Below are 8,245 nucleotides of genomic sequence, written 5' to 3' on the forward strand. Positions count from 1 at the left end.
TTCCTTCTTATTTTTCCAGGGCAAAAGACACCTTATAGCAAAAGATGGGCATCGGGGGCCTGCCTGGTGGCCCATGAGGCAGGGGCGCGCCCAGGGGGTAGGGCGCGCCCCCCACCCTCGTGGATGGTGGCTGGCTCCCCTCTGGTGCTTTCTTCTCCCAATATTTTTAATATATTCCAAAACTTACTTTCATGGAGTTTCAGGACTTTTGGAGTTGTGCAGAATAGGTCTCTAATATTTGCTCCTTTTCCAGCCCAGAATTCCAGCTGTCGGCATTCTCCCTCTTCATGTAAACCTTGTAAAATAAGAGAGAAAAGGCATAAGTATTGTGACATAATGTGTAATAACAGCCCGTAATGCAATAAATATCGATATAAAAGCATGATGCAAAATGGACATATCAATGGGAGAAGTCTATTGCTAGTAATCATGTGAAGTTGAATACTGTTTAATGTTTTGATGATAATATTATGTTGTTCTTTCTCTAGTGGTGTCATGTGAACGTCGACTACATGACACTTCACCATCATATGGCCTAGGAGAAGACATTGTGGAAGTAGTTTGTAGATGATGGGTTGCGAGAGAAATAGAAACCTAAACCCCATCTTATGAATTATTCCGCAAGGGACTGTTTTGGATCCTTATGTTTAATGCTATGGTTAAATTTATCTTAATTACATCTCTTGTATTTGTGGATGCTTGCATGGAGGGTATAGTCATACATAGATATTTGTTCAAATAAGTACAATACCTTAGCTCTGATCCACCCACACAAGACTTATCAAAGCAATGAACAGTAACTTAATGAATCGTGTTGAAAGTAACTTGACGTGATTCCCGTGAATCATCAAGAGCATTTTAATCCCTATAAGAAACACAACCGACTTGTCCTTAGCATACATAAGGATTGAGCCGCTTGCTGCACTATATTGCTTTTGTTACTATTTATCTTGTTACTAATTATCTTGCTATGAAGCAACCTATCAAATTATCTTTGCAACATTTGCAGTGAAACTTTGTTGAAAACTACTTGTCAATTCCTTCTTCTCATCGTTGGCTTCGACACTCACTTATCGAAAAGGCTACAACTGATCCCCTATACTTGTGGGTCATCAAGACTCTTTTTGGCGCCATTGCCGGGGAGCGTACCACTCTTTGCTAAGTATAATTTGGTAAGAAAAACCTTTATTGTACTTGTTGTTTTTCATTTTTGTTTGTTCCTTTGCTTCACTATGGAAGATAATCCCTTAAGAGGCTTATTTGGAGTGACTTCCCCATGTGCAGAAGTGGTGAGGGAGGAACCCCCACCTACTGAAAATGTTTATTTCAAAATACCTATTGCCATCCTTGAGCAAGTAAGAGTTAATCGCTATGCAGGAGATGGAAAGATTCATCCTAATATGCACTGGATCGTTATAAAAGAATTATGTGGTATATTCAAGCTTTTAGGTTTGCCAAATAGGGAGGTTAAGAAGAAGATATTCCCTTGTCTTTGGTGGCAAATGCATTAGCATGGTTCAAGCTATTGGATTATCCGCAGTCATGGAACTAGAAACAACTAAAATCTGCCTTTCACTCAAAATTCTATCATATGCACTTGATTCATTGTAAATGGAATTTTATCTATAACTTTTGGCATCATTAAGGAGAAAGTATGGTTCAAGCTTGAGGGAGGCTTAACTCATTAATTCCTAGATGACGTAATCATGAGCTCTCTATAGAATTTTTTGTTCATGATTTTTATGCAAGACTTTCTCTTTGCGATAAAGAAATGCTTGATGCTTCTTCTGCTAGTTATTTTACAAGTAAATGTATTGATTACAAATGGGATCTTATTGAAGGATTCAATGCAATGCTAAACATTGGGAAGTCAACCAAGGTAAAGAATCAGGTATAAATCTTGAATATGATTGTGTTAAGTCTTTCGTTGAAATAGATTTTTTTAAAGGACTTAATGCTAAGTATGGACTTGATTCTCAAATAGTTGCCAACTTCTATAAATCTTTTGCTGCTCATATTGATCTCCCTAAGAAGAAATATTTAAATATCATGAACCCATTAAATATACTTGTAAACAAAGTATCATTGCTAATAATGAAAGGGATGATCGGTTTTATACCCTTAGTTGGGTACCACTCGTCAGGATTGCCCCTAGTTTTGGAAAACATGCGGTCTTGCCCAACTCAGTTCGATTATCTTGTGCTTTTGCCCTTCCAGCACGGCTCCGTCCAGTCAGCGCCGTTTGACCGTAAGCGGCGCTAGATTTTGGACATTTTTTGCCCCTATCGGTGCTACACTTAATACCCTTTCGTCCTCAGTGAGCTCGCGCAAAAAACAGAGGAGCAAAGCAAAGCCGGCGAGGCGAGGCCTGGCGAGGAAGAGGATGGAGCGGCACAGCACGGCGAGCTCGGGCTCCTCCAACTACTCGCAGACGGCCAGTGAGGTAAGTGAACATCAGTGTGTGCGTTCCTCCACCCCCAGTTCGTTCTAGGGTTTCTAGGGTTTGTGATATTTGGGGGAAAAGTTTGAGTTTCCTTCCCTTCCATTTGGTTTAGGTTGATGGGGCTAATATTGTGCAGCTCGTCTCTGAGTTCTATCTTCCCGATGACACCTATTGTGGATTGGAGTATCGTTCAAAGCATCGTTGCCCTGGTCACAGCCTTGTTCCTGCCCGTCGTGTTTCCTGGGGAGGGGCAAGCACTGGCCTCTGGTTTTTACAATGTCCTTTAGATGTAAATTTTGTGAATTTGAGCATATATTAGTTCTTTTTTATGAAACATCAAATGTTTGGTTAATGTGATGTGCAATCAGTTACCACAGGGGTGTCGGTGGGTGGTTTGGGTTTATCCTCCTCCTCCATTGCGAGTTGCCCTGGCTTTTGAAGACCTGCATGCAGAGGTAGAACAGAGCTGGATCAAAAGTCACAATTTCAAGAAGGAAAACCTTGAGTTGTCAAGGAAGAATCGTGTTTTGAAGAAGAAGCTAAGAGGAAGAGATGAGATGATGCTTCTTTTAGCATTGTTGTTTGTAGGAATTTGTGTTATATTGTTGTTTGTGTTGTAGTTGTATCAGTCTACTTAGTATGATGTATTTGAAGATAATGATGCACTGTTGTGGTCAAGATGAAACATCTTATTTTGTTTCTGCAAACTAGATGTTTAGTTGTTCTTGACTTTCATTAACACTTGGAGTTCCAGGAGCAGTAAGGGTGTCACTTGCTACCCTACGTCTACTGCCAGCCCTAGTTCTAGACCTTGTCCCTCCAACAGTGGGATTAAAACAAGATGGCTTAGATGTAGAGGGCCTAGAAGTAGATGGGTTGTCAAACCTGTGTGCTCTAGTTGTCTATATCACTGTGATTTCTAAATTGCATGGCATAGTTTCTGCATTTGTTGCAAACATCACACCTAACTCTGGATCACACTATACAGGGACCCAACAAAGATTGCTACTATCCCAATATCTCATCTCAACAGCATCAAACAATCCCCATGGATACTTGGCACAAATGACAGCCCTAAAATCCTGGTATGTAGTAGTGTTCTCCACAAACAATGGAAATGTGAAGCCACAATCTTTTCCTTTAGTACCCGCAGAAACTAGAACAGTGGTCTCCATTCTAATAGAAAGATAGAACGCGGTCGCTGGATTCATCCTATGATAAAAAAACATGACATCTCCCGTGAAAAAGGAACAAAACCGAGCCTAAAGCATCGTGGAATCAATCCTACAGCAGTGAACACGAGCAGATCTAGGTCTGATACTTACCCCGCAGGAATTTCCCGTGCGGATCCGCTGCCCTTGTCGTCGTGGGCACCGCCACCGTTGCCTTGTTCGTGCTCCCGTGCATATCCGTTGCCCTTGTCGCCGTGGATGCCGCCACCGTCGCCTTTTCCACGCTCCCATGCAGATCCTCTGCCCTTGTTGTTGTGGACGCCGCCACCGTCGCCTTGCCCGTGCTCCCGTGTAGATCCGCTGCCCTTGTTGTTGTGGACGCCGCCACCGCCGCCTTGTCTACGCTCCCGTGCAGATCCGCTACCCATGTCTCCATTGGCTCCACCAACACCGCCGCCTTCTCCGCGCTCAAGTGAAGATGTGGTGTCCCTACAGCGGCGGCCGCGGCCGCCGACGCTTTCTCCGGTCTCCCCCATCGCCTGGCAATGGATCTGGCAGTGCGGGTTTCGCTGCCGCCAAGCGAGCTAGGGTTGGTGAGAGAGAAATAGAGATAGTGGGAATGGTTAGGTCGACCGGGGGGCAAGCAATGTCCAAAATCTAGCGCTACTTACGATCAAACGGCGCTGACTGGACAGAGTCGTGCCGGAAGGGCAAAAACACAAGGCAAGCAAACTGAGTTGGGCAAGACCGCGTGTTTTACAAAACTAGGGGTATCCTGTCGACGGTGACACAACTAAGGGCACAAATACAATTATTCCATAATGAAATACAAGTTCATACTATTAATCTTGTTTCACCTACTTTTTATATTAAGAAAGCATATTTTCCTGTTAGGATTGAGGAGCACTCTATGGTAACAATGATGGTTACTAAAAGCTATATTAGAGCATCTAAACATTATTCTGAACAAATTAAATTTAAACCTCAAATAGCCATGGCTAAAGATCTTGTAGCTGGAAATGTTGACGGACATGTTATTCAATTCTGTGACCAAGCCTCTAACGTTGTTATGGAGAACAAAATTGCTAGGGTTGTTGGCATGCCTGTTATTCGGCTAAGATTGGCGATCACTGTTATCATGATTTATGTGACATGGGTGCTAGTGTAAGTGTCGTTCGTTTTTCTCTATATCAAGAGGTTATACATTTCACCTTATGAGATGGAAGATATTGATATTACTATTAAACTTGCAAATACATATACTATCTCACCTCTAGGGATTGTTAGGATGTTGAAGTTCTTTGTGAAAAAACTAAGTATCCTACTAATTTCTTAGTACTTGGTTCTAAACAAGATAACTTCTATCCCATAATCTTTGATAGACCCTTCTTGAATACTACTAGTATTGTTATTGATTGCATAAAAGAAAAAGTTACTGTTAAGTTTGATGGAGAATCTCATGAATTTGATTTTTCTATATGTAAGTTGTAGTGTCTCGCTTAGATTCTTGCAACTTTACCACTTATCCCTTCCATACCTAATGTATTGTTAGTGTTAGTACCCTTGGTAATGAGACTTGAGGAGTACACAATGTACTCTTGCTACAACAAACACTTACAGATATGGTGATGGACGGTGTTAGCTTGGTTGCTTTCGGGTAGCAGTCTAAGCAGGGATATGGACGTCATTTTCTTTACTTTGAGCCTTCTTAAGGCAATTGTTGTTCTTTACCTGTCTAAGATTTATTCGCTTCCATTGCATGAGTTGGATCTTTGTCGAAAGGCCCTGGTTACTAAATATTTGTAATCTGGGTTGTGATACCAGCGCTTCATCACATGGCATGCACAGTTTTCACATGTACGTTGTGTGAAAGTGGGGGTGTTGGAACTGATATTATGCGGAGGTTAGCGGAAGTTGCTATATCTACATTGTGTCGGTTCACGGGCGCTACATTGACTGCCTAAATTTTTTCCCATGATATTCTTGTTTCATTTTATTTTCTATTTTTATTTCCTTTGAACACCCTCAGATTAAATATATGAACTTGAGTGAAGGTAGTTTTGTTTTTATCCGAATTCAAGCGATACTCATCTTTAAACTTTAGTGACTTTTTTAACTTCAACAATACAAGTGAACATTTTTATTTTTATAAATAATCTCAGTTTTAAATGTAACATTTGCGATACAAAATCGTAATCGTGTATAAGTACTTTGGAACATGAATCTATGTCAACAAATTTATGTAACACAAAGTATATAAGAGTAGTTTTCTTTATGCCAACAACTTTATGAATCAATGTCCTAATGAAGCCTAAATATGGTGAGTATTTTGAAACAAATAGAGTACGAACAAGGGTTAGGTCAAACTCTACAAGTGTTATTCTCCTCAATGGTGTGTGCTTTCTTGTGCGGGTAAGCAGGTCGCTCGGGTGCATTGTTTCTGCAAGCTTGTTGTAATGGTTTTTGCTTGGTTTTTCGTTAATTAACCAGGCAACCCTCTTCTTCTTTATTAATGAACCGAAATCCTTTGAGGCCTATTTCAAGAAGAAGAAAATCTACGAGCTTTGATGATATGAAATTTGTAACATATTTTAGATTAAACATAGAGAAATCATATATGTTCGATTCTTGCAAAGTAATTTCATAATATAAAAAATTTCTAAATTAGTACTAATATATTATTATACCCAATTTTGAGCTCAACTTTAGTTATGAAATTAGGTAATGAACTGTGAGTTACCATAAAAAAGAACAGTACTCCCTCTGACTCCATTTAATTCACACGGCCCCTTCACATGTCCATTCACCATTAACACTGACATTGCGACGGTTAATTAGGACTAGAGGGAGTAATATATTTTTTGTGGCATGCCTAATTCAAGATCAAAGTTCACCTCCAGATTCAAAACCAGGTAAGGTCCAAATTAATGAAGAAGAAAGTGAAAGCTTCAAACCTAAGAGGGTTTTAAGACATTGTGATCCTTTATCTTCATATTTGTTTTTATTATGAACGGAGGGTCTTACTGATCTTTTGGCGCATGGGAAGGAGAGTGAAAATATTTCTGGAGCGGAGGTGTGTAGAGATGCCCCCACTATTACCAATCTCCTTTTTGTTGATGACTCATTTATCCTCATGAAAGCTAATACTCTCGGAGTCTCTGAAACAAGTTTTGGATCAGTATTGTATCACCTCGGGGCATTTGGTGAGTGTTGATAAATCGAGTATGGTTTTTAGTCCAAATACGAGAGTGGAAACCAGAGAACAAAGTTGTTCCATTCTGAATATTTTGACCGAGGCTCTCAATGAAAAATATTTAGGTTTACTAGCTAATGTGGGTTTAGATAAGACCGACTGTTTTTAATATCTAATCGATCGTATTATAAAGAAAATTAGTGGCTGGAAAGAAAAGTTATTATCCTCGGGAGGGAAGAAAATTCTTCTCAAGTTTGTTGTCCAAGATATACCTACATATGGTATATCTGTTCTTTAAAATTCCTAAAAAAATTGCAAAGAAATTATTGACATGATGTCGTAGTTTTGGTGGGGAGATGATCAAGACCAGAGCAGAATGCATTGGATGTTTTGGTGGAGTGTGTCCCAAAAAAACAAAGGATGTGTGTGTGTTTCTATGATATCCATTATTTTAGTTTGGCTTTGTTGGCGAAACAGGCTTCGCGTCTTCTTAAGAACCCAGACTCTTTATCCGTCACTTTTGAGAGCTAAGTATTTTCCTGATGGAGATTCACTGATGAGTTTAAAATGAGATCTTTTTTCTTGGCAAAGCATTATGGCGGGCGTATTCTCTGAAAAATGGTTATATCTAGCGAGTTGGTAATGATCGGTGTATTTGATATTTAGGAAGATGCTTGGATCCCTAATTGTGCTAACAGAAAAGTCATCAACCCAAAATGAAGTCATTGCTATCAAAGATATCAGATTTCATTGACTATGTCTAGCAGTAGGGATGAAGATTTGGTAAGACAAACATTGTGACCAATTGATGTACAACGGGTCCTTTCTATTTGTCTTCCTCAACATGACATGCAAGACTTTGTTGCTTGGATCTATACCAAGAATGAGTTTTTATTTTTTCTGTTTGATCTGCCTATTTCGTCAAATGGGATCACCAACATGGAGAGAAACTTCAAGGCACCAATGGAATGGGTCGAACCAATTTTAATCCCATTTGATGCAAGATTTGGAAATTATCTTGTCTGGCGAAGGTTAAAATATTTATTTGCCGGACATTACACGACACTCTTCCATGTTGTGTTACGCTCGCCAATAGATATCTGAAAATTTCGCCCCTTTGCCCATCTTGTTCTTCTGGTCTAGAAGATACAAAACATTTGTTGTTTCAATGCCAGAAAGCCAAGGAGGTTTGGAGAAGGCTGAGATTGGACAAAATTACTGAGAACTTGTGAAGTTGACCGTGCTGGTGATGTTGTCCTGGAATTTTTACTTCACTTGCGAGATCAAGATTTATCTGTCATGGGCCTCCAGAATACGCGTGAGCTGATTGCCATCACTGCTTAATATTTGTGCATAAGGAGAAGATTCAGGATACTATCCAGATTGCTATGGTGATTCTTGTTCTCATGGCTAATTATTTTCATGCTTCTCCAAATA

Source organism: Triticum dicoccoides, chromosome 4A (assembly GCF_002162155.2).
Source record: "Triticum dicoccoides isolate Atlit2015 ecotype Zavitan chromosome 4A, WEW_v2.0, whole genome shotgun sequence".
Lineage (NCBI taxonomy): Eukaryota > Viridiplantae > Streptophyta > Magnoliopsida > Poales > Poaceae > Triticum > Triticum dicoccoides.